The sequence below is a fragment of the Hylobates moloch genome, unplaced genomic scaffold, assembly GCF_009828535.3.
Source record: "Hylobates moloch isolate HMO894 unplaced genomic scaffold, HMol_V3 SCAFFOLD_8, whole genome shotgun sequence".
Lineage (NCBI taxonomy): Eukaryota > Metazoa > Chordata > Mammalia > Primates > Hylobatidae > Hylobates > Hylobates moloch.
The window spans coordinates 28,321,628-28,347,015 of NW_026652283.1; the positions used below are offsets into that span (position 1 = coordinate 28,321,628).

General features: G+C 39.1%; 1 protein-coding gene and 1 long non-coding RNA gene across 9 annotated transcripts in view; one reads left to right on the plus strand and one right to left on the minus strand.

The window, feature by feature from the left end:
* The window catches only part of TMTC1 (transmembrane O-mannosyltransferase targeting cadherins 1), a 282,068-nt gene that overhangs the window by 200,245 nt on the left and 56,435 nt on the right, over positions 1-25,388 (minus strand). The window lies entirely within an intron of this gene.
* On the plus strand, positions 9,137-23,770 carry LOC131384020 (uncharacterized). Its single transcript, XR_009214491.1, has 3 exons — positions 9,137-9,279; positions 22,992-23,051; positions 23,683-23,770. It is a non-coding gene; the product is annotated as an uncharacterized LOC131384020 (long non-coding RNA).

Below are 25,388 nucleotides of genomic sequence, written 5' to 3' on the forward strand. Positions count from 1 at the left end.
CCCCCCCCTCAGAGCAGGGTCTCACTCTATCACCCAGCCTGGAGTGCAGTGGTGCAATCATAGCTCACTGCAGCCTTGAACTCCATGGTTCAAACGATCCTCTTCTCTCGACCTCCCAAGTAGCTAGGACTATGGGCATGCACCACCATGCCTGGGTATTTTTTATTTTTGTAGAGACAGGATCTCACTGTGTGCCCAGGCTGGTCTCAAACTCCTGGCCTCAAGCAATCCTTCTGCCTCAGATTCCCAAAATACTGGGATTATCCACTTGAGCCACTGCACAGGGCTACAGTTAATGTTTTTAACAGGTAAGAAAGAAAATTTATTCAGGAACAAGTTTTATGTGATAATTTGGAAAGGGAGACTATAAGGGATTATTAAAGTAAAACAGTATGAGTTCAAATTTTGCTTTTAGCACTTTGCTTTCCTTTCCTCTTAGACATATTGATTTATACTGTGTGCATTATCCTCCATGTGCCAAAACCAAAAATTAAGGATGCTGACCTAGGACGGATGTTGGTGTCATTGGTTAAACTCAGACCGTAAAACTGCAGCTGGCACTACATTTCTAACATTGTTATAACAAAGTGAGGAGGACTGAATAGTTGAAGCAGATGTTGGAGATGTTCAGGGATTTGGGGCCCAGAGGCAGAACTTTAAAAAGCTGCTGAAATTCCTCACCCAATTAATTGGCAAAGAGCTCTGAGAGTCACTTTAAAGAGCAACCCTGGCTGCGGGCGGTGGCTCACGCCTGTAATCCCAGCACTTTGGGGGGCCAAGGCAGGCAGATCATGAGGTCAGGAGATCGAGACCATCCTGGCTAACACAGTGAAACCCCGTCTCTACTAAAAATACAAAAAAATTAGCCAGGCATGGTGGCGGGCGCCTGTAGTCCCAACTACTCGGGAGGCTGAGGCAGGCGAATGGCGTGAACCTGGGAGGCGGAGCTTGCAGTGAGTCCACATCGCACCACTGCACTCCAGCCTGGGAGACAGAGCAAGACTCCGTCTCAAAAAAAAAGAGCAACCCAGCATCAGCAGGTCATCTTTGGGAGGCTCTTCATCAGAGGACACTGCTCTCCAGCTCTCCAATATAACGTGAACTTCCCCTCCACTACATCTGACGTGGAAGAAACTTCCCCAAATTAACCAGCCTGCTCACTTCAGGGTGTTTATCTTACATCATGTTGAACAACCACTAACACTATGGTCGTATATCTGTGCAAACCACTTTTTATGTAAAAACACTCATTAAAATATTCAAATATTCAAACAGGCTAACACCTCAAGAAAACATCTAACCACAACATGTGCTGTCTTAATAAGAATTAATTATTTTCCCAATCTATCACCTTCCGTTTACCAATGCAGCAATTACCAAACAACAGTGTTAAAGGCCCCTTTACACTAAAATATTACTGAGAAAAGAATTTGTAAGTGTATTATATCTAAAAGTTTTAAAAAATTTATTAATGCATTAAAATAATCTATTGTCTATTAAAAACATTTTATTTTAAAAATCTATATTTCTTAAAATAAAAAAAATTAGTGAAAAGAATAGAATTTTTAAAACATTTTTGAAAATCTCTTTAAATATCTGGCTTAATCCAGGAGAATAGAAGCTAAATTCCCATATTTCCTTCCACATTCAATCTGCTGCTATTTGTTATTCTGGTTGAAGTATATGAGGAAAATCTATCCTTGCTCAGATGTAGTATAGTTGGAAAAGTGAGGAGTATCTTAACAGCTTTCCAGATAATTGCAGACATCCTTTGATACTACAATATTCAACAAGTGGTAGTTTCTTGAAGCTTATTGGTGATGTCGAATCTACTGGTCTACCTTCAACTTGAATGAATCTTTTATCCATTGCAATAGTTAATGTTATGTGTCAATTTGTCTAGGCTACGGTGTTCAGTTGTTTGTTCAAATACGAGGCTAGAGGTTGCTATGAAGGTATTTTTTTAAGGCGTGACTAACATTTAGATTAGTAGATGGAGTGAAATGGATCAGTTTTCATAATGTGGGCGAGGCTCATCCAACCAACTGAAGGCCTTAAGAGAAAAAGACTCAGGTCCCCCAAGAAAAAAGGAATTCTGTCTCCAGACTGCAACCTGGAAATGTGGAAATGCTGCCTGACTATACCGCCCTTGAGACTTAGGATTACAACACCAACTGTTGCCTGAATTTCCAGCCTGTAAGTCTGCCCTGCAGGCTTCAGACTTGCCAGCCTCCACCTAAATAAGCCAGTTCCTTAAAATAAATCTCTCTCTACATAAACACACACACACACACACACACACACACACACACACACACAGGGAGAGAGAGAGAGAGAGAGAGACCCTATTCCTTCAGTTTCTCTGGGGAACACAAGCTAATGTTCTCCATTAGTTTGGAGAACATTTGTGTTAGTGGAGAACACTAATACACCCATGCATGATTTTGTAACATCATGCACTGACCATTTGAAAAATATGAGGTCACTGAGTTACATAAATTTTCAAAATGTTTACACATTTCATTACACAATATTTTGAAAATCCTATTTGCTACTATCACATATCACCATCGATCTCATCAAAAGACTTTTGGTACTGGTAGGCTGTAAAACTCACAATGAAGTCACAAGTTTGAACCAAAATCCAAATGTTTCCTTGAAAACTTGAATTTTAACACTAGAAATAAATACTATTAGATATTTTCACTGAAGTACCAGGTTCATTCCTCATTTTGAAGAAAAATGCCTATTATGAATACCAAAGTATGAATAACCATAATTGCTGTGGTGTGAATGTGTCTCCCCAAATTCATGTGCTGAAAATATAATTTCCAATGCCACCGTGTTGAGAGGTGAGGTGTAACGGGAGATGTGTTGGTCATGAGGGTGGGGCCCGCATGAATGGATTAATGCTGCTATAAGCAGGGCTTCCAGCTGTGGGTTCTCTCTCTCTCCTGCTCTTGCTCATGTAAGGACACAACGTTCTTTCTCACCGGAGGGCACAGTGTTCAACGCACCAAGGTAGAAGCAGAAAGACCAGGCCCTAATCTACCAGCACCTTGATTTTGGACTTCCCAGCCTCAAGAACTGTGATAGAATAAATATCTGTTCTTTATAAATTACCCAGTCTGTGGTATTCTGTTATAGTAGAACAAAATGGACTAAGACAATAGTTTGTCAGCAAAATCTTTCTACCAAAAACGATGTTTTGTTAAAAGAAAAATAGTGGCCAGTGTAGCTTGCAATTCAATCAGTCATTTAAGTGCTTTTCCTCATGACATTGTTCTTTGGTGTGCAGCAGAAGTGCTTTATGCATATTGCCTGTTCCACCACATGGAATATTAAAAAGACATATACTGAGGTGTTGGGATTTCATTTAAAATTTTTTTTCTGCTTCATCGAGGATATTCTTAAGTGAAAATGGAATTTTTTTAAACCACAAATGTGAGCCAAAATATACAGTGACCCCTGGACATTTGTGTCACTGCTTTAATTCATGATAAAGGGCCAGTTGTTTTGCCTACCATTGCTTGTGCACTGTCAGGGCAAATTATCCACACAGTAAAAATCACAAACATCTTTGTGTTATTATAAAAATAGTTTTGACCTCACAGAACCTCCCTAAAAGGATCTGGGGTACCCCTCATGGATTTGTGGACCACAGTTTAAGAACCACAGCACTGACTGGCTCTCTCCCATACCCACATCCCAACAAGGATCAGAAGTCAAAATTCAAATTAGCAAATGCGGGGCATGATATATCCCTGGCTCAGACTCCCCAGGGAAAAAGGATGGCCCCAGTGGTCATGATCTTTACACTGGAGTACATGCATCAGGGCCGCACAAAGTCTTTCCAAAACAGATCTGCCCAGAATCATGCTGCACTCACAGAAGGAGTGCAGTCCAGGAGCCATTTCTAGCTCTCTGTTTCCACCTTCTCTTTCACATTAGCCCTTACTTTTTCTCTTTTAAAAAACAGTACTTTTTACCCATACTGCTTTACAATAGTTCACTGTCCTGAATAATAAATTCTCTCGGGGCACCCAGAAAAGGTATAATTAGAAACACTGGTATTGGTGTTGCAAAAGAAAATGACTACATATATTGGAGAAAAATCATTTTGCAAGTGAGATGGTTTCTAACTGAATGCTTTCAACAAAATTGAAGCAGAATCTAATGCAGCCATTCACTGAAAGATCATTAAAAATGTATTTATGAAAGACCAGTAAGTCATTTTTTGGCACATAATCCAAAAAAGTTCAAAGAATTAGGAGATTTTTGGTAAAACAAGACTCCCTTCATTCTCATCTACTCATCTATATGAAAAGGTTTCTCATTATAAGCATATAAATGAAAAGGTGTGACAGCCATGATGGAACCCAGATTCACTCCAGCAATAAATAATAGTTATCATTTAATACATAAGCTAATTTAAAAACTTATCCATCTCAGTGACATGCACTTCAATAATATTTTATTTTTCACTTTTAATAATTATGGGCAGAAAAATAAAGCAAACAGTTACATTGTATTTATTATGGCCTAGGAACTATTCTAAGCACTTTATATATATGAACTGATTTAGACCTCGTAACATTTATATTAGCTTGGCATTTGTATTAGTCCATTTTCATGCTGCTATGAAGAAATACCCAAGACTGGGTAATTTATAAAGAAAAGAGGTTTGATTGACTCAGAGTTCCACATGGCTGGGGAGGCCTCAGGAAACTCACAATCATGGCGGAAGACACCTCTTCATAGGGTGGCAGGAGAGAGAATGAGTGCAGAACAAAGGGGAAAAAGCCTCTTATAAAACCATCAGATCTTGTGAAAACTCACTCACTATTATGAGAATAGCATGCGGGAACCACACCCATGATTCATTACCTTCCATTGGGTCCTTCCCACAACATGTGGGGATTATGGGAACTATAATTCAAGATGAGATTTGGATGGGGACACGGCCAAACTCAGTATTATCATCATTATTATTATTTTAGAAACAGGGTCTCACTCTGTCACCCAGAACAGAGTGCAGTGGCAAGATTATAACTTCCTGCAGCCTTGAAATCCTAGGCTCAGACAAACCTCCTGCCTTAGCCTCCCCAGTAGCTAAGACCACAGGTGCATACCACTACAACTGGCTAATTTTTAAAGATTATTCTGTTGAGATAGAATGTCGCTATGTTTCCCAGGCTGGTCTTGAACTGCTGGCTTCAAGGGATCCGCCTGCCTCAGGTTCCCAAAGCTTTGAGATTACGAGTATGAGCCACTACGCCCAGAAACTAGCATTATTTTGAACTTCCGTTTTACAGATAAGGCAACGAAAAGTCTAGAGCAACTAGAGTTAGAGGTGAGATTTGAAACCATTTACTCAGGCTCCAGAGTATGTGCTTTTAACTACTACACTATGCTGTCTCAAAGATTAAAAAATAACATTAACACTGTTTTGATAAATTGTTTATTAACAATATTCATAATACAGAAGAAATTTTACTATTTAGAGCCTAAGGATATGGGAAATTTAAAAATCATACTAATTTATTTGTAGATTTTTATTGCAAAGAAATATAATACAGTGACTAATGAAAACATAAAATTGTATAAAATTAAAATAAAATTCTACAAGCCAAATGGAATAAACATGTTAGTTCAAAATGGAAAAAGAATAATATAAAATTCCAAGAGATGGCCGGGCACAGTGGCTCAAGCCTGTATTCCCAGCACTTTGGAAGGCCGAGGCGGGCGGATCACGAGGTCAGGAGATTGAGACCATCCTGGCTAACACAGTGAAACCCCGTCTCTACTAAAAATACAAAAACTTAGCCGGGCGTGGTGGCAGGCACCTGTAGTCCCAGCTACTTGGGAGGCTGAGGCAGGAGAATGGCATGAACCCGGGAGGTGGAGCTTGCAGTGAGCCGAGATCGAGCCACTGCACTCCAGACTCCAGCCTGGGCAACACAGCGAGACTCCATCTCAAAAAAAAGAAAAAAAAATTCCAAGAGATAAAAGACGAGCTTATTGATATATTTTTAAAATATAATGGTAGATAAATCACTTTTAGTATTTATATGCCATTTGACATATTTAAAACAAGAATCTAACAGTTTTTTTTAAATTGTCAACATCAACAATATATGGGAAATTATACTCTTTGTAAATACTGAGCATTTACGATGAAAAATTTTAGGTGCCAATATAAATGTGAGAAGGGATTCATGGGATTTCAAAATAAACTTAGGGAGTAAGTGGACCAAAATGTTTAAAGAGCACTGCCCTAGACTAGAAGAAAGAGCCCTCTTCTTAGCCTAAAGAATTTTCCTAGAACAGCTTGAAATCCACCCGGTCTGAATTGAATGGTGCATGTGAAACTTGCCTGTAATGGCTCAGCCTCAGTTGCAACCTTATCATGGTTTGCTTATTAAGGCAGTGTTCCACTGAAAATGTAGCTTTCCTCCTAACTTAACAAAAAGAGCAGGTTCCCTGCACAAAGTTTCACAAACCTGTGTTCCAAAGTAAAAACTAATTATTAGTTTAACAATTTAGTTTAGCAAATTCTAAGGGTTTGAAGACAGTTAGCAGTTGTATTATTTAGTTGAAATGCCTCATATTAGATATGAGGTAATACTATTCCAAAACTGTCACTTGCAACTTGATAGAGTCATAATCATTTAGTAATTATTAAGGGAATTTCAAAGTTTTGTCATATTGGGAATTATAATTCCTTCCACAAATGAAAAGACATGCACATCATTATAAGTAATTATTGCAAGTGATTATAATAATTACTCTTCAATTAAGAAACTTGTACTTTGAACTTGCATGTGATTTATGATTAAGTGATGACAGATACTTACCAGAAAGAAAAATTCTACAATACAATGCAGATCACATGCAATAAATGAAACCACTCAAAATAAACACTGTTTTCCCGGGTACAATGCATCAGTTAAAATGTCAAAATAAGTATAGGGAGGTAATATTTATGCTAATGGTGAAGTATCTTGTATTGAACCAACACACTCACCAAAACAAACAAACAAACAAAAAATCCCACCATTTAAAACTCTGTACACAATATTGAAAATAAGTGCTTGAAGGTACTGGAGAGTGATCAAAAGCAGGCAGAAACCAGAAGGGAACCAATACTTTGAAGATGGGAACAGCATGAAAAGTTTCCTGGTTTTTGTGGCTTTTCGTCTGAGGGGAAGGGACAGCTGGCACCACTGTGCAGGGCAGCTAAGATTCTAATAGAAACTCCTATTTTTATTAGTTTGAAAAATTTAAAGACAGAATCCAGAGCAGCCTTGATAACTGTAAAGCGAAGAGGAAATCCTGTAAAGAAGAGAGTCACAGAAGACTGTCCCCAATTCTGCATAATCTCTGCTCAAATATCTGACTGACATCTGGCCTACATGTGCGAAGCAGAACTCCAAATAGCCCTGGTAAGGCTGTACGATCTCAACAGGGATTTCAGATGCCATCCCATTGCAGGAGATACAGTGGGGAAGTTCAAGCTCAGCCACATTAATTGACTACTAAAACAAACACAATCAATTATACTGAGAGGAATATAAAATAATCAAGAATCTATATCATGCCTGTAATCCCAGCACTTTGGGAGGCCGACGCAGGCGGATCACGAGGTCAGGAGATTGACACCATCCTGGCTAACACGATGAAACCCCATCTCTACTAAAAATATGAAAAATTAGCCGGGCATGGTGGTGGGCGCCTGTAGTCCCAGCTACTTGGGAGGCTGAGGCAGGAGAATGGCATGAACCCAGGAGGCGGAGCTTGCAGTGAGCCGAGATCACACCACTGCACCCCAGCCTGGGCGACAGAGCGAGACTCCATCTCACAAAAAAAAAAAAAAAAAAAAAGTTCACTGAGTGGACTTAGCATATTAGTCAGTAAACCTGTAGATAAATAAAAAGAAATGATACGATCTGAAGAAATAATAAACAAGCCATATTTTTGCTTCTTTGGGACTGGAATGCAGCTTACAGTTGTAATTGTCAGTGTTTTCTCTCTTTCTTTTTTTGTGGTAAATAAAATAATAGCGCATTTGAAAATCAGTGGCATTGTAGAATTAACAAAATACAGAAGTTTATATTCTATTTCAGATAATCTCTATTTATAAAGTCTGTGGGTCTAATTTTGGCATCTGGTTTTTATCTTTAAGCTTTCTCATGGTGTTTTGTTCACTCGTGCATTTTTAAATTATAGCACTGAGCTCATATTTCTTGGAATTTCTTCTTTGTGAATACTTGGATGACTGGATTGTGTGATAAGATTTGCTTCATTTGCCTGGGAATAGTACAAAACCCAGGAGTACATTAAATTTCCACTTGAAGTTTTTTTGGAAAATATGGTGGTATGAATTCAAGGTATAAAACCTTATGCTGGCTGGTTTATGATTATACATCCTCGAGGGAGCTCCTTCCCCTGCATAGCCAATGTCAGTGCTTAGGTCAGTGAAATTTCCTTACAGTGACCTCACAGCGAGGGTGTAACCCTTGAGAATCCCAGCTTTATGCAGTGAGACAGGATGTCTCTCATTGACTCTCCCTCTTGGGTAGTCACTGGGCTTTTTTCTTCTATTCTGCAATGCCTGCAAGGCCATGGACTTTCTAGAAAGCTCAACTACGACTTTACTTAATGAATACTTTCATACTCCTCTTACCTTTTCAATGTCCCGCTTTCACCTGATTTTTAGTTTCTGAGAACTACTTAGCTCATCAGTATACTCACAAAGTGGATTTTAGAAAATATTTTATCTGGCAGTTTTTATTGTTTTTCCATAGGAGGATCTAGCTGCAGAATTGCCAGAACAAGAAATTCACCTCTATCTGTTCCTGTGTCTGACTACAGATATCATGTGAACTGAATGAGCCTTATGCTTTCTTTATGGACAGCTTAGTGAGTGACTTTTGAACCATGGGTTCAAAAGGGTTGCATGTCTTAAGGAACGATCCCATCTTGAGGACTCAGTAATTTAAAAATGAATCTGCTGGTGCTCTCTCGACCATGAATTCTGAGGTGGCAGAACAGAGGCCAAGGTTTTGTTAGGTCATAATGCTATCATGTTTGAACTCCACTCATGTGTCATGCTAGGAAAGGAGTGGTATTATCCCAGTCTTCCAGCTTAAACGTTTCACAACACTAAATCCATACTCTTTCTCCTTGTGTCTTACAATTCTCCAAGCTAGATCCCTGAGCATATTCCATCATCAGTGGGAAAGGGAGCTGAGCACATCTGCACAGCCTCCTGTTTCGGTGAGTTTCTCCCAGTAAATATGGTGCCAGATGGCCCAGTGTGTTTGCTCTTAGGAATTTCACATCTTCTCACTCTATAACGTCTAGAAGATCTGTAAATATGCATAAGAAGGAAAGTAATATAAAAAAGACTAAGAATATTTCAATATAAACAAAAAGTACTTCTAGAAATAAAAAGCATAACTGAAATATTAAATTCTATGGACAGGTTTATGAACACAATAAATCAAAATGATAAAAGAATTAACAAAGTGAAATTAGACTTAAATTATGTAGAATATAACATAAGGGGACAAAAAGATAGAATATGAAACTAGAGTTAATAGAAATGGGGGAGAGTAAGAAAATTTAACATGCTTCAATATGAGATCCAGAGAAAAAGATAAACAATGAATAGGGGCAATATTAAAACAGACAATGTCCACAGATTTTCCAGATTGGCAAGAAGCCCATTCCACAGGTTCAGGATTCCTAACATATCCCAAGCAGGATAAATAAAAATATATCCACATGTTGACTACCAATATGAAAATGCAGATGATCAAAGACAAAAGATCTTTAAAGCAGTCAAAGAGAAAACCCTGATTATATACAAAAAAAGTGGCAGAGTGGTGACCTACTGAAGCCAAGAATGGAAGCTAGAAGACAGAACACTGGCTTCAATGAGTGAGAAAAAAGTAACTGTCAAATCAGAAATACATCCCTAAAAAAATCTTCCAAAAATTAAATTGAAATAATGATATTTTAAATATACAAAACTAAAGGGGTATGCCACTGTCTTACACCTACTTCAGGAAATTTTGAAAATATTTTTTAGTAGAAAGTGCTTATTAAGAGGTATGTGTATACATGTATGTGTGTTGAGAGAGAGATTTATAAAAACAAGATGGGAATAAACTACTTGATAATAATAGGATCTACGTCATGAGAGATCTACTGTATTTATTGACACATTGAATAACTTTCCACTTTGTTTACAAGAGTCAGACCTGAAATATAGGGACTAAAAGTTTGAAAAGATAGAAAAATGTATCAGCCAAACACTAACCCAAAGAAATCTAGCATAGCTATAACAAATTAGCTATTTTACACATAATAAACTTTAATACAAAGACTAGAGAAAAGGTTCTAATCAGCAAAAAGATATTATATTTCTAAATTTGTTTACTCGCAATAGCACCACCTGAAAATATATATATAAAGCAAAAGTGACAGAATTCCAAGGAGAAATAAATCTACATTAATGAAAAAATTTTAACACACTCCTTTCAGCAACTGAGAGATCAAAAAGACCAAAAGAGAAATCAATAACAACATAAAAGACTTAAATAACACCATTAACCAGCTTGTTCTTATAAACCAGCACTTTTTAAAAATTTTGGTTTCAGAGCGCCTTTACATCCTGAAAAATTATTGAGAACCCTAAAAAGCTTTTGTGTATATAGGTTATTTCTGTTGATATTTACTATATAAGAAATTAAAACTTATAATTTAAGAAAATATTTAATAATAATTTTTAAATAATAAGCTTATTTTACGTTAACATAAATTTTATAAAATATATTTTCTAAAACAAAAAAAAATCAGTGATAAAGGGGTTTTGTTTTTCAGTTCTGAAACTCTCCTTAACATCTGGCTTAATAGATGCCTATTGTATCCTTCTACTATCTGCTTCTATATTCATTTTGTTTCAATATCACGTCATGTAGCTTCTAGAAAACTCCATTGTGCATTCATGAAAGAATGAGAAAAAGGCAAATAATATCTTAGTATTGCTATAAGAATAATTTTGACCTCATGGACCCCTTGAAAGGGTGTTGGGGAACCCTCAGGGTCCCTAGATGATATATTGACAACTGCTAGTGTATAATATGCAAGAATTTGCACCTACAATGCAGAAAATACATGAAACTTCTATAAATGTTGATCATACACAAAAGAGCAGTGGTGATCTATTCGGTTTTATGGCCCAGTTGGGTTTGATGACATATTGGACCATAAGATACGTCTAAATACATGTTAAAGATTTATATGTTAAAAGCCGTACTCTGTGATGACAATGAAATTAGTTGGTAACCAATAACATAATCTCTTAAAGACCAGGTAATGACAAAGCTGCCTTCTTTCACTGCTTCTGTTCACTAAGTGTAGGTCTAAGATGGAACCATAGGCAAAAATATAAGCAAAAATTATAAAGGTTAAAAAGAAAGAAGTAGTTTAAAGATGGTATGATTGTATATGTAGATGACCTAAAAGATTCTATTCATGAACTATTAGAACTAGAAAGTTTAGGCCAGGTGCAGTGGCTCATGCCTGTAATCCCAGCACTTTGGGAGGCCAAGGTGGGCAGATCACCTGAGGTCAGGAGTTCAAGACCAGCCTGGCCAACATGGAGAAATCCCATCTCTACTAAAAATACAAAAAAACAGCGGGGTGTGGTGGCACGTGCCTATAGTCCCAGCTACTTGGGAGGCTGAAGCAGAAGAATCACTTGAACCCGGGTGGCAGAGGTTGCAGTGAGCTGAGATCGCACCATTGCACTTCAGCCTGAGCAACACAGCAAGACTCTGTCTCAAAAAAAAAAAAAGGAAGAAAGAAAGAAAAAAGAAAAGAACTAGAAAGTTCAGCAATGTTGCTAAATAAAAAAATTAAGACACAAAAATCAATTTTATTTCTATACACTAGCATTAAAAGTTTAAAAAATGTAAATTATAAATAATACCTTTTATGAGTTTCAAAACATAAGGAGTCTAAGAAGATTTCAGCTTTACACAGAAAACTGTAAAACACAAAAAGACACTAAAGAAGCTCAATAGCCGGAAAAGTATATCCAATTTCTTATCCATTATAAGAAAACTCAATATCATTAAGATGCCAGTTCTCCCAACATTGATCTATATAGTCTCAACATAATTCCAAGAAAAACTTCTAAAATTTTAATAAAACAGCAAAGGTTCATAAAATAATGAAGACAACTACAAAGACCTACAAAGCAGTTATTATGACAGTTATTTAAATTGTTTTAAGGCTACAACAATTAAGACTAGGTAGTATTAGCATGGAAGACAAAGGAACACAAAACAGAAACCAAGCCAGGAGCAGTGGCTCACACCTGTAATCCCAGCACTTTGAGACGCCAAGGCAGCAAGATCTCTTGAGCACAGGAGTTAGAGACCAGCCTGGGCAACATAGTGGGACCCCATCTGTACTTTTTTTTTTTTTTTTTAATTAGTCAGATGTCTGTAATCCCAGCTACTTGGGAAGTTGAGGTAGACGGATCGCACGAGCACAGGAGTTCCAGACTACGGTGAGCTAAGATGGAGCCACTACAAGCCAGGGAAACAAAGCAAGACCCTGTCTCTACTGTCTGTAAGGAAAAAACGAGAGAGAGAGAGAAGGAAACCAGAAACTGATATGTGTAAGTAGAAATTTAATCTGTGACAGTTTTGGCCCTGTAGATCAGTAGTAAAGAACTGGAGCTTCAATGAATCATAATGAGACACTTGGTTATTCATATGGATAAGAAGGAAGAAAAGATGGAAGGAAAAAAGTAAAGAAGGGGGACTCAGGTAAAGTGAAGACTTTAGACTTACAAGTCAAAAATATGTTTTCAGAAATGTTTAGAAAACAATATGAACATTTTCATGATCTCAAGATAGAGAAGACCAGAATATAGTATGAATCTTAGAGGAATAGACTAATAAATTCTACTACATTAACAACCCTAAGAAAAATCAGCAAGAGACTTGAAAAGGCACTTCACAGGAAAAAAATCCCAAGTGGCCAATAATAACCATGTGACTATGTGATCAATCTCATTAGTAATTACGGAAAAACAAATTACAACACAGTAAGAAAATATTTCATACACAACAAGTTTGAAAATGTTAAAGTCTGACATATCAGTGTTGGCAGGAGCCTGGAGCATCATGAACACGCAAACTCTGCTGAGTGTGGTATATATTGTTACAACCAGTTTGGGGGAAGAAATAGGGCCTAATTAATAATGATGAAGATACACATGCCCTATGACCTGAAAAATGTCATTTGTAAGAATACAACCTAAGGAAATCCATGTACATATATATGAGAAATGTAAAGAATGTTCACAAAAGCACTATTGACAGGAAAAAAGTAAAAACCCAAATTTCTTTCCATCATATTCTGGATGATAAGTGATAGAGCCATTATCCAACTTACACAGCATTACATAGAGTATTACACAGCTGGGAAATGACTGGAATTTAGATGCCAGCAATAACAAAGATGGATCTCAGAAACATAGTGTTGCATGAAAATAGCAAGTCACCAACTTACATATATTTTATGATTCATCTACATACGTGTATCATATAGGAATAAAACATGTGGTGAAACCATAAAGTAAGGGAAAAATAAACACAAAATTCACAATAATGTTACCTCTGAGGATACTGGGAAGAGAACGGGTTGGCAGAAGGACACTCAATACCCAAGGATCTTTTAAACTTTACATACAGTTTAAAAAAATTCTCTATCTACTCAAAGCTTAACTTTTAAAGTAAAATAGATTATACAAAAGTAAACCAACGAACATGAGCTAAAATGGCACAAAGTTCAAATGTTTTATTACAAAAGATAACCAAAAATTCAGCATAGTTTAGCTATATATCTGCCAAGTTTTGTTTTTTTGTTTTTTTTTTTGAGATGGAGTCTCGCTCTGTCGCTCAGGCTGGAGTGCAGTGGCATGATCTCGGCTCACTGTAACCTCCTCACGGGTTCAAGCAATTCTCCTGCCTCAGCCTCTCGAATAGCTGGAATTACAGGCACCTGCCACCATGTCTGGCTAATTTTTGTTTTTTTGGGTTTTTTTTTAGTAGAAATGGGAGTTTCACCGTGTTGGCCAGGCTGGTCTCGAACTTGTGACCTCATGTGATCTACCCACCTTGCCCTCCCAAAGTGCTGGGATTACAGGCGTAAGCCACCACGCCTGGCCTGCCAAGATCTTTTTTTTTTCTTTTTAGGGATGGAATTTCGCTTTTTGCCCAGGCTGGAGTGCAATGGCTCGATCTCAGCTCACTGCAACCTCAGCCTCCCAGGTTCAAGTGATTCTCCTGTGTCAGCCTCTCAAGTAGCTGGGATTATAGGCATAAGCTACCACACCCAGTCCTGCCAAGTACTTAATGTGGAAATTTCTCATTCTGAATTAGCAGATCATCATGTAATAAAGGCAGAATTGAAAGACTACTAGTGAATAATTGTGTTTATAAAACATGGCACCCAGATAAATGATGAAAGTCCTGTAAAATATATTATTTACTCCTGGTTCATAATTAATTACATGCTCTATGGAGACAAGATGCTCCAGTAATGAAGTTTTTGACATTTCAGGAAAAAAATGTTTATTTCATCTGCTATTTCACAATGGTCTATCATCTGCTACAACATTCAATCTTCTATAAATAAGATTTCACAGTCATCACTGGAGCTGACTTCCTGAGAAAAAACAATAACATTTAAGACATCTAATTGCTAAAACTCAATATTCAAATTCAACACTTTATTTTTTCTCTCTACGAATGATACTGCAAAGAAGTACATTCTAATCCTAAAGACAGACTGCCTGCTGGAAGGAGAAGAATTCCATTCTAGCTTCTCCTAACTGTTTAAAGACCCAGGCCTTTATATACAGAGCCACCTAAGCCCAGGATTCCACAGTATGACTGAGTTGGTTGCCAAGTATTTGGCCTGAGCAGAATTTAAAAACATACACTGTGTTCTGGTTCATCTAGCATTGCTCTGGGAAAAAACAATGCAGTCAGTCCCAGGGGACACCACCCCGAGCTGCTAGGCTACTGAGCCAGAGATGCACAGAGTTAAGGAGGGGGGTGGGAAGCAGCCTGTCTCATGCAATCATTCTAGATTTCTGCCCTCGTTTCTGCCTGTGCAATGTCTCAAACCAGCTCACTAGCTGTATTTGGTATCTTCTTTACTCTAAGACAATAGCAATTAACATGAAAGCTGCTCTTTGTAGACATCGGGGACATTTAAATACAATATTTACTCTGTTAGTTACAGAGATTCCAAGCCATCTCCCAATCTTAATATAACCCCAGAGAAGCTCTCCCTAGATTTTTAGTAAAGTCCTTTTCAATCTACGTCTGATTCTGTGAGCTCAAGAGGAAACAGGGCATGTAGCCAAGACAAGCATATAAAGAGAGGTACAGACCGATTGCCCTTCTCCAGGAGGGCAACCAGCCCTAGACTCTCTTCAGTTGTTTGGGAATTAGACCCATCTTCTCTCCAATCTCATTACACCTTTATAATAACATCTGACACTATTGCATCCCTTACCCTTTAACAATCCAAAAATTCCATCCCTGGTTAAATGCTGGCCATACCAACGTGGTGCTCTCCAGCCACTGAAAACAGACCAGAAAAAAATCAGAAGGCCAAGGCAATACCATCAATCTAGAGATTATCCTAAGTTCCGAAGACTTATTTAGACTGAGAAATTAAATGTAAACATAAAAGATTATCCCTTCCAAATATCTACATGACTTTTAAGTAGCACTAGATGTAGTTAAGAGATAATGAATTATGTACACAGGAAAACAGGACAGCAAACAACCTTCTCCACAATCTTCCAGGAGGCACTGCTGAGCACAGCAGGGGTATAACTCTGCAGCTCTGTCCTGATGAGGCTGAGAGCAACTTCAAATGCAATTATTAAATACATAGCCCAAAATGTCAAAATGCAGCATAAAAACTATAACACATAATGTCTCAGGATCTCTGTATTTGGTAAGATTCGATGTGTGATTTATTGAGCCTGTGCTATAGCACTGTATGATCAAAGCAAAAAGAAAAAGACAAAGAAAGCCTCAATATTGTGGTCCCAGACTGATTTTCTGAAATACAGAGTCAAAGACTTTGCATACTACATGTACAGCTATGGATTACAGTGATGCAGGAGCCCCCAACTCACAGAGAGAAAGTGTGGGAACTTGGGGGACCAAAACCCTGAAATGTATTTATTTATTTATTTATATATTTTTTGAGACGGAGTCTTGCTCTGTCGCCCAGGCTGGAGTGCAGTGGTGCTATCTCAGCTCACTGCAAGCTCTGCCTTCTGGGTTCACGCCATTCTCCTGCCTCAGCCTCTCAAGTAGCTGGGACTACAGGCACCCGCCACCATGCCTGGCTAATTTTTTGTATTTTTAGTAGAGACGGGGTTTCACTATGTTAACCAGAATGGTCTCGATCTCCTGACCTCGTGATCTGCCCGCCTCAGCCTCCCAAAGTGCTGGAATTACAGGCGTGAGCCACCGCGCCTGGCCCTGAAATTTATTTTTAATGTCAAATATTAAGAGGATTTACTGTTTTCCTTCCCATTCACAGGCACTCAATTCTGCAGTTGTTGCAAAAGGAGAATGAATTTGTAGCAGTTTTTTGTGGTTTTTTGTTTTGTTTTGTTTTGTTTTCAAGACAGGGTGTCACTATTGACCAGGCTAGAGTGCACCGCCACAATCATAGCTCACTGCAGCCTTGAACTTCTGAGCTCAGCTATCCTCCCACCTCAGCTTCCCGAGTAGCTGGGACTACAGGTGTGCACCACTATGCCCAGCTAATTTAAGAATAAGGAGTTAAAAGCAAAGCAACGACTGGCCATACAACATTAAGTATCTTCTGCACGTCCAATAGCAGTAGAAACCCCTTTCGAAAAAGTAGGAACTTTATTGCGATGCACAGCAATATTACAACTTTTGGCGGAGATTACAGTGTGCAAAATAAATGACATAATGTATCTTGAGCATCAGGCTCCGTTGTTAAAGCCAGCACCCTATCCTCTGTGACAGGGAGTGAGGATCCATGGCGCAGAAGGGAGCAGAGCCAGATGCTGGGAGATCTCAGAGTTGGAAGGAAACAGCTGACAGCAGAGTACACCCTGTCAGTCCAGAAGCTCAGGAGCTGTGATCTGAATTCAGAACGTGGGGAGGAGGAGGCCACGCACACCAGCTTCCCTCTCTGGAGCCTCCTGGACAGTCATGGCCCGGGAAACGCCAATGGCAGCTAAAGGGAACTGCCCACATGTGGGAAGCCAGGGAGTGCAGGGTTTGAACAGACCTTAAAAATCACCCACCTTGCTCATTTCACACATCAGGGAAAGGAATGACTACCCAGAAGCTTATCCTTAGGACACAGACCCCACATCTCTAACCTAAGTCCTCTATCCCTCTCCACACAAAGTAGATGAGCGGCATTTGGTAGAAACATTGACTCTCAGATGTGCCTCATGACTGCTGAACCAGAAATTATTTTGAAACAACATCCCCAGAAAATTCCCAAGCACGTGAAGGCTTAAAAAGCACTGCTCTGGCCAGGCACAGTGGCTTACGCCTGTAATCCCAGCACTTTGGGAGGCCAAGGCAGGTGGATCACGAGGTCAGGAGTTTGAGACCAGCCTGGCCAACATAGTGAAACCCCTGTCCTACCAAAAAAAAAAAAAAAATTACCTGGGTGTGGTGGCAGGTGCCTGTAACCCCAGCTACTAGGGAGGCTGAGGCAGGAGAATCGCTTGAACCCAGGAGGCGGGGGTTGCAGTGAGCTGAGATCACACCACTGCACTCCAGCCCTGGTGACAGTGTGAGACTCCATCTCCAAAAAAAAAAAAAAAAAAGCACTGCTCTAAACCACAGGTTAACTTTTCCAATCCAGCAAAGCACAGACTCTGGAGACAAACTCCCAAGTTCAAATCTCGACCCCTTTACTTCCCAACTGTGTGACCTAGGCAAATGCGTAAACTCTCTGTCTCTCAGCTTCCCTCTGTAAAATCATCATAATAACCTATCTTATAGGGTTCTTGTGAGGGTTCTCAATAATTTGTCACTATTGTTCAAATTATGTTGGAATATCTGCTAACTCCCCTGTCTCCCTACTAGATTGGGGGCTCCTTGGAGGCAGAGAATTTCCTGTGTCTTCTGGATCTCTCCAGTTTGTGCTCCAGATGCAGTCTCCACTCTGTTTCTCATCAGAAGGCCAGCCTGTGTGGTCACATCAATAAACTTCCCTACCTTCTGCTTTCTAGTTTCATGCACGAGGGGGAACCTGGCCCAAGAGCAGAGGACAGGAGGAAGAGAATTCAGGGTGTTTCTCGCCCAGACTCCCTCACTGCTAGGTCACCTCAGGCTGACTGGTGACTTTATCCCTTTACAAGGGCATCTGGACCAAAGGTTCCCATCACAATGACTTCTGCAGGACTCTTGCTTCCCAGGTTATGGGTGATAACAGTTCCTCTGCTGTGACTTCCATGGGGTTATGGCCTCACTGGTGTAAACAGTCCCTTTGTAGATAATCCCCCTCCAATGATCCTAATTTGAATGTGCCATCTCTTTCCTCTTGTGGGTCACTATGTCTCCTTCCATTCACCCAAGAAGTATTTTATGCACGTGTACTATGTGCCAGATACTATTCTAGGTGCTGAGGACACGAAAGTAAAATAAAAAGGACAAGATCCCTGCACTCGTGGAATTCATCTTCAGACTTAACATTGTGTCTGGTACAGAGCAGACGCCCTTCTAAAGGGATAAATATAATTTCCTCTTCTCATTTAAACTTTTCCTCAACCCTGAATCAGAAGTGCTTACTATGGGGTTCAGCAAGAGCCTGCATATAGCGGATATGCCAATGAGAACAAGGGATGGGGGGAAGTCAGCCACACAAGTGACTCTGAGCCTTTGCAGAAGGGTGCAGTTGAAACAAGCAGCATATAGACTTGGATCCAAATCTACTCATTTTCATTTAACAAACTCAAGGACTTTGAAAATATTTTACCTGAGAAAATGAGATTTAAAAAATAAACACAGGAAGGTGAGCTTTGTGGCTTTTCTGACAGATGAAACCACTGCGTGCAGCCTAATTCCCAGCATTGGCCAAAGAACTATACCACAGGTGAATATTCATGCTTGTGCTTTTTTAAAAAATGAATTTCCTGGAAAACAGCCACATTTCTTAGGATGCAAACAGGTTAAGCTAAATGTCTTATTAGGAATATGTGTCACTTAAAATTCTGAGTTTGGGCTTTGCAAGGTCATCTTTCCACATCTGCTTGAAAGTTTCATCAAAATAATACCCATGCCTAGATACCAGGAGATGCTATTGATTCTTCTCTCCCACTTTTCCTTCTCCAAAAGTCAGATTTACTGAAAGCAAGCAGAGAATCTACATTTAGAACCATCCCTGAGAAGGATCACCGCATGACAGCATTGTCATCTGCAGCGAGGATGGTGGCTACGAGCACTAAGACAATTTAATTATTTCCTGAGGCCAACAAAGATTTCACCTGCTCTTTCTTCAGCTGTTCCTAATTAGAATAAAAGCCAGGAAACCCAGTAATAATAATAGCTGTTAGCTTCCAAAGTCTTCACTCTCAACATAGTACTAATTCAGCTAGGGTATAAAACAGGGAGGAATCAGAATGGGAAATTCCATTCAGTACTTGTTCAAAAGGCCCTCACACTGTTGGTATTTTCGTTAGTGTTTGTTAATATGAAGCATGAACTTTTTAAAATCCCTGTTTTCTGCAAGTCACAGTAGGTTCCCTTGCAAGGATCATTCTATTAACATGAAATTGAACAGGAGTGGGTACTACATATTCTTGAGGAACATCATGAACTGGAACTTGGAGGAAGGCATGCAGTCGAATGAACAAAAAAAAATCTATTTTCTGCAGTTTTCTGTCAGTGAACTCTGGTTTTTACTAAAAGAGAATTTAATTCAGCAAATAAATGGGCTGATAATAATCTAAAAGTCTAGCAAAATGGATTTTATTTGGTTTATTTATTTAAATTTAAAAAAGGCTGGAGTGCAGTGGTGCAATCTAGGCTCACTGCAACCTCTGCCTCCTGGATTCAAGCGATTCTCCTACCTCAGAGTCCAGAGGAGCTGGGATTACGGATGTCTGCCACCATGCCTGGCTAAGTTTTGTATTTTTAGTAGAGACGGGGTTTCATCATGTTGGCTAGGCTAATCTTAAACTCTGTTCTCAAGTGATTCACCTGCCTTGGCCTCCCACAGTGCTGGAATTACATGCCCACCATGCCCGGCCGCAAATTGGATTTTAAACAACATAACAGCAAAGCAGTAGAGAGTAAACTTTAAGCTCTTAGAAGAAAAGAAACTGTTCAGGAACTGTCTGCTCCTTTTTATCCCATTTATGCTTGAGGTTGCAATTTTTTGAATTTTTGCAATCAGACCTTGGCAATGACCATGAGCAGTAGGATATAAATAACTCGATAAGCAAGTAGTATCAACATATAAAAAAATTCACACTTTGGATCCATTTAAATACAAAAAAAGGAAATGAAATGCTGCGATACAGCTATCCAAATGTACACATATTTTTCCAGTTATTGTAGCTACCACTTTTTATTACACACTTAAAGATTTTTGGCAGCAACCGACCTAATTCTTCCAAGCCAGAATATGAATTCCCATACAGTTCTGTATTCTTTCCATTACTATACAGTTTTTCTTGGCTACTGTTTTCTTCTGCTCATTCCTTTTTCTCTCCTATAATATTCAAGCAACTTTACTCCCATTCCTATAAACAAAGATATGTATTATGATTATTTCTTTTGATCAGAATATTCTTATCCTGAAATTAGCCAATTATTTATTCCATATAAATTATGTATAATACACAGTATTAAGCATTGTTGTAACTTTTTTTAAAAAGACCCTAGAAAGACTTCAAAATCTTTTTGAAAAGGGCACACATAATAAAGGTTACCAATACATGGTAGCAAATGATAACTGCAAAATCAGTAAAGCAATACTAAATTCACTGGGCCATTGGATAAGGGGATACCAGACTAGACTGATGCTCAGAAAAGAGTATTCAAAGGACTGACTTTAGACAGTAAGAAGTTACTGAGTGAGTGGAAAAGGTGAAAGTACAGAGGTAGATGACAAAAAGGAAAAACCATAGCAACCAGAAACACAATGTATATTTCAGTGGGAGTGAGCAGAGACATTCGGCTAGAGTAAGCCCTTCCAGTAGGAAAGTATTGGGAGATAAGGATAATCAGATGGGCTGGAAACCAATCAGCTTATGAACACCAAGAGAAAGACATCATGAAAGCATGGTTCAGAGACTGCCTCAAAGGCCAGACAAATCCCATCGTAGACCTGGTCCCTCTACATACTAGCCTGGATTTCCATATCCACAAAATGTTAATAACAGCACTGATCTCAAAAAAGACTCTTTATGTATTAAACTGCAAAACATTTATCATAGTGATTAGCATATATTACAGGATTTTAAAAAAATTACACTCTGACCTATTATTAGCCATGCTGAGGGGTCTGGGTGTCCTTGTGTCATCATTAAAGGGGTCTTGGTGCAGAGTGACATGACAAATCACTCTTCTGGCAAACAATGCCCATCCCCCTGTCCAGAGGGAGGAGGCCACTCCCCACATCCCCTTTATGCAGGCTTCTCATACCACTTAAAGTCAGTCCAACAACACAGATTGGAACTGGTCTCTTATCCACATAATTTCATTATGCCCGAGGGCCTCCAGGATGAAGCCTCTCACCTCAATACTGAGCTGTAGGTTTCCAACAATGCTCCAGTGCCTTCTCTTAGGTATACTGAGCTTCCCAGTACAGTGAACGTGGACTTGGCTCAAGAAAGACCTGGATTCAAATAGTGACTGCATGTGTTACTTTTGACAAGTTATTTTCTCTGAACTCAATTTTCTCCCATGCAAAATATGGAACATGAGACGTCAGGCCCTGGGCATTACCTACTTTAATCATCATAACAATCCTTTGAGAGAGATGTTACATTAGTCTCATTTTGCCTATAAGGAAACTGAGGTCTAGAAAGTTTAAGTAACTTGCCGAGTCACAGATGGTGTGGGTGGCGGAAGTAGGCAGTCTGACCCCCCAGAGTCTCCTTCATGGCCTCCTTTCCCACCTTCTCAGAATCCTGAGGGGGTAACTGCATGGGTCAGACGCAGGCCTAGGGCCTACCTGATGTAACTTAATCACCTATGAGAATGCCCTTGGTTAACATAAAAGCCATAATGAAGAGAAATCCTTAATATCCTCTAAAAAGTTACTTACTTATTATCACATTATTTTTATGCCTAACACCAAAGAGCTGACAACCATTTTAGTGACATAGGGAGGCTATAAAAGTCAGGCTAAAGTGCCAGCTGTTCACCACACTCTTATCTCCAATATTCCTTCTAGAATTAACAGCTTTTGATAAAAATTTCCATCTTCTGAACATATTCTGCCTTGTCACTCTCCTAGCTGCAACCTGACAAAATTTGCAGTCAGTTTGGCTTTATGCCTCAGTGTGAGCTTGAATCTCTTATGAGCTACCTCTCTATTCACTCATCGGTCTTTCTCTCCACTTCTGTGCCATCAATAATTTTTCTGAACTCAACGCATCATGCTCTTTCCTTCACCTGTTTCAATATTGCTCTGCTCATTTTATTGTTTTACTTGCTAAGCTTCCCATGTCTTTGCTTTGACAATGCAAGGCCTTTTTTCATTGCAGTTTCCATAACATATTAATGCATCTGAAGTTGTTTATCTGTTTTTCTTTGAAGACCTACATCCAAGACTTTACTGGGGAAAATGTCTTGCTTCTGATATTACTGCCTAGGTCTTTGTGCCTTTTCATAATGCAATAATCCCCATTCTTTTACTTTGCCCAGGTACAGAATGTGTCCTAAAATAGATGTTGGCACACTGCTTTCCCACTGAGCAGACAAAAGGTATCTACTTAAACTATGATTCTCTTTTTCCTAATTCAATACTGCCTTTTGTCTTCTTACATTTCCACATGTCTCTTAATTTCCAGGAAAAGTACAAATTATTCACAGGGATAATTTATTTCTCCAGAAATACCCTGCTGAGTTTGCCTGTCTCTAATAAAGGCCACATGCATTTACTAACCTGAAGAATAACTGGTATGCTCTGATTTTTTCAAGTGGGTTCTAGGAGACACAAGAACTCCTAACATGGATGAACTCCTGACCCTTCCCAGGATACCAGTCCTTCTCCCTGCATATCCCACCATTTGGCATGCTCTGCCTTTGGGCTGCTGCAGTAAGCAGGTGGATAACCTGTGTCCATAAGCCAGACCATCATAAGTTATTTTGACAGTTCCACAAATCAAACGGAGGATGCCTATATATAGACACAGATAGATCCACATATAGAATCATACTTTTAAAATACCTGAGCAAAATACTTTAAGAATATACCACATTTCTCATGCCTTTCCTATTGGGCTGCCACACTAGCGATTTTTCAAAAAGCTCATTTTAAAAAATGTAACTTAATTTTGCTTTAATTTCAGTAGTTTGTTATTTGGAGTTTTTATTTTCTTCTTTTCCTTTTTAGAACAGAAGCTGTTACAGTAAATATTTCCAGGAGGCATGACTTCAAGACCATCTATTGCCACTTTTAACTGATTAAGGTGATTGCCTGGGACTGCTGGATCTATTCTAACTGTATAAATATAGTCAGAACATAACGTGCTGAATCTCTGTGTGAACTCTGCTTCTCACTAGTATCTGGCTTCTGTTACAAGCATTAGCTTCTTCTATGCTAGTTAAAAATACCTAACCGTTAAACAACTAATCATGTGGCAACCGTGTTCACTTTCAACCCCAGATCTAGGCTGAACCTGGATTAGGTGAGCAGAGGTAAAGCACATGATAGAAGAAAACAGCAACACACATTCAGAATATAGACCTGCATGAAGGCACAGAGTCCTCTGCATTCTTTAAGTAGGTGCCATCCTTAACCTGATCACTTTTTAAAGTTATTAGATTTCCCATCAAAACAAGCTTTCTGCTTGCAGAGGAAACACAGAGTGAATTAAGACTCAGGAGCCATGCTGCAGGGGCCTGATTTCCAGGTTCTCCATCATTAGCTGCATTTTTGCAGGACAAATTACTTATCCTCCCCATGGCTCCCTTACTGAAGTTGCAAAACGTGGATAAGAATGGCACCAAGCACATAGAATTGTTATAAGGATTAAGTGAGTTAATTTATGTAAAGTGCTGAAAACAGTAGGCAAATATAGTAGTCACTCAATAAATGTCAGCTATATTACTAATTATGCTCAATATATTCTGCAGAATTATTTATTGGAATCCAGGATTATATACAGTAAAACTATTACCTCATCATGTAATAGGTATTTAATAAATTCTTGTGAAAGTATACTCACTGAAGCAGGGCCATTTCATAAAACACTCTAGCATCAATGTTGACAGGCATGGAAGGAAGACTGCATTTTCAACTTGAGTTCAAAGCCTCACAGTGTACATTGGGTATTGCTAAGAGTCACTGTTGGTGCAGATGCAGCTTCAGGACCAACTAGGAGGTTGGGAGGGCCACATCCACCTACCTCCAGCTAAGCATCAACTGTGGAGCAGGTGTTGCCGCAGGTGAAAACAATGTACGAACAAAAAAGACAAATCTCTGAGTCAGCCTTGCATAATTTGGGGCTTGGGAAAAGTAGTTCATGCTGGGTTATTTCGGATTTGTAGATTCTCCTCGGGTCTATTACAGACTGTAGGTTAAGGAGATTAAGACAAGATGACACCTGAGGATTCCTGTGGGTACGTTTTCTTCCTGGCCACATAGATTGTCCAATCCATTCTCTCTGGGGAAATCAACTGTATGACCAGATTAACTAAGGGTGAAGCATAATTTACATGAGATCGTTATGGGCTCAGAAAGCAGCCAATATACAGAAAGCCCAGGACAGGCATTGCCCCTGAGACAGCAAAGGCAATGGGACCAAAGGCTATGTTAAGGTACACTTGAGCTCCACCAGTAGTTTCACGCCTTAGGTAAAGCCAAAAAAAAAAAAAAAAGGACTGGAAAAAGTATGATTCAATAGGAATATGGATGTTTATCACATTATTTTTTCATACTCCCCTGAATAACTTAAATTTCTTCAGAACAAAAAAGGCAGAAATAAAGAAAAGTAACCTTTTCCTTACTTAAATTCTCTGTCTCTCTTTTTTTGAGACAGAGTCTTGCTCGGTCGCCCAGGCTGGAGTGCAGTGGCGCGATCTGGGCTCACTGCAACC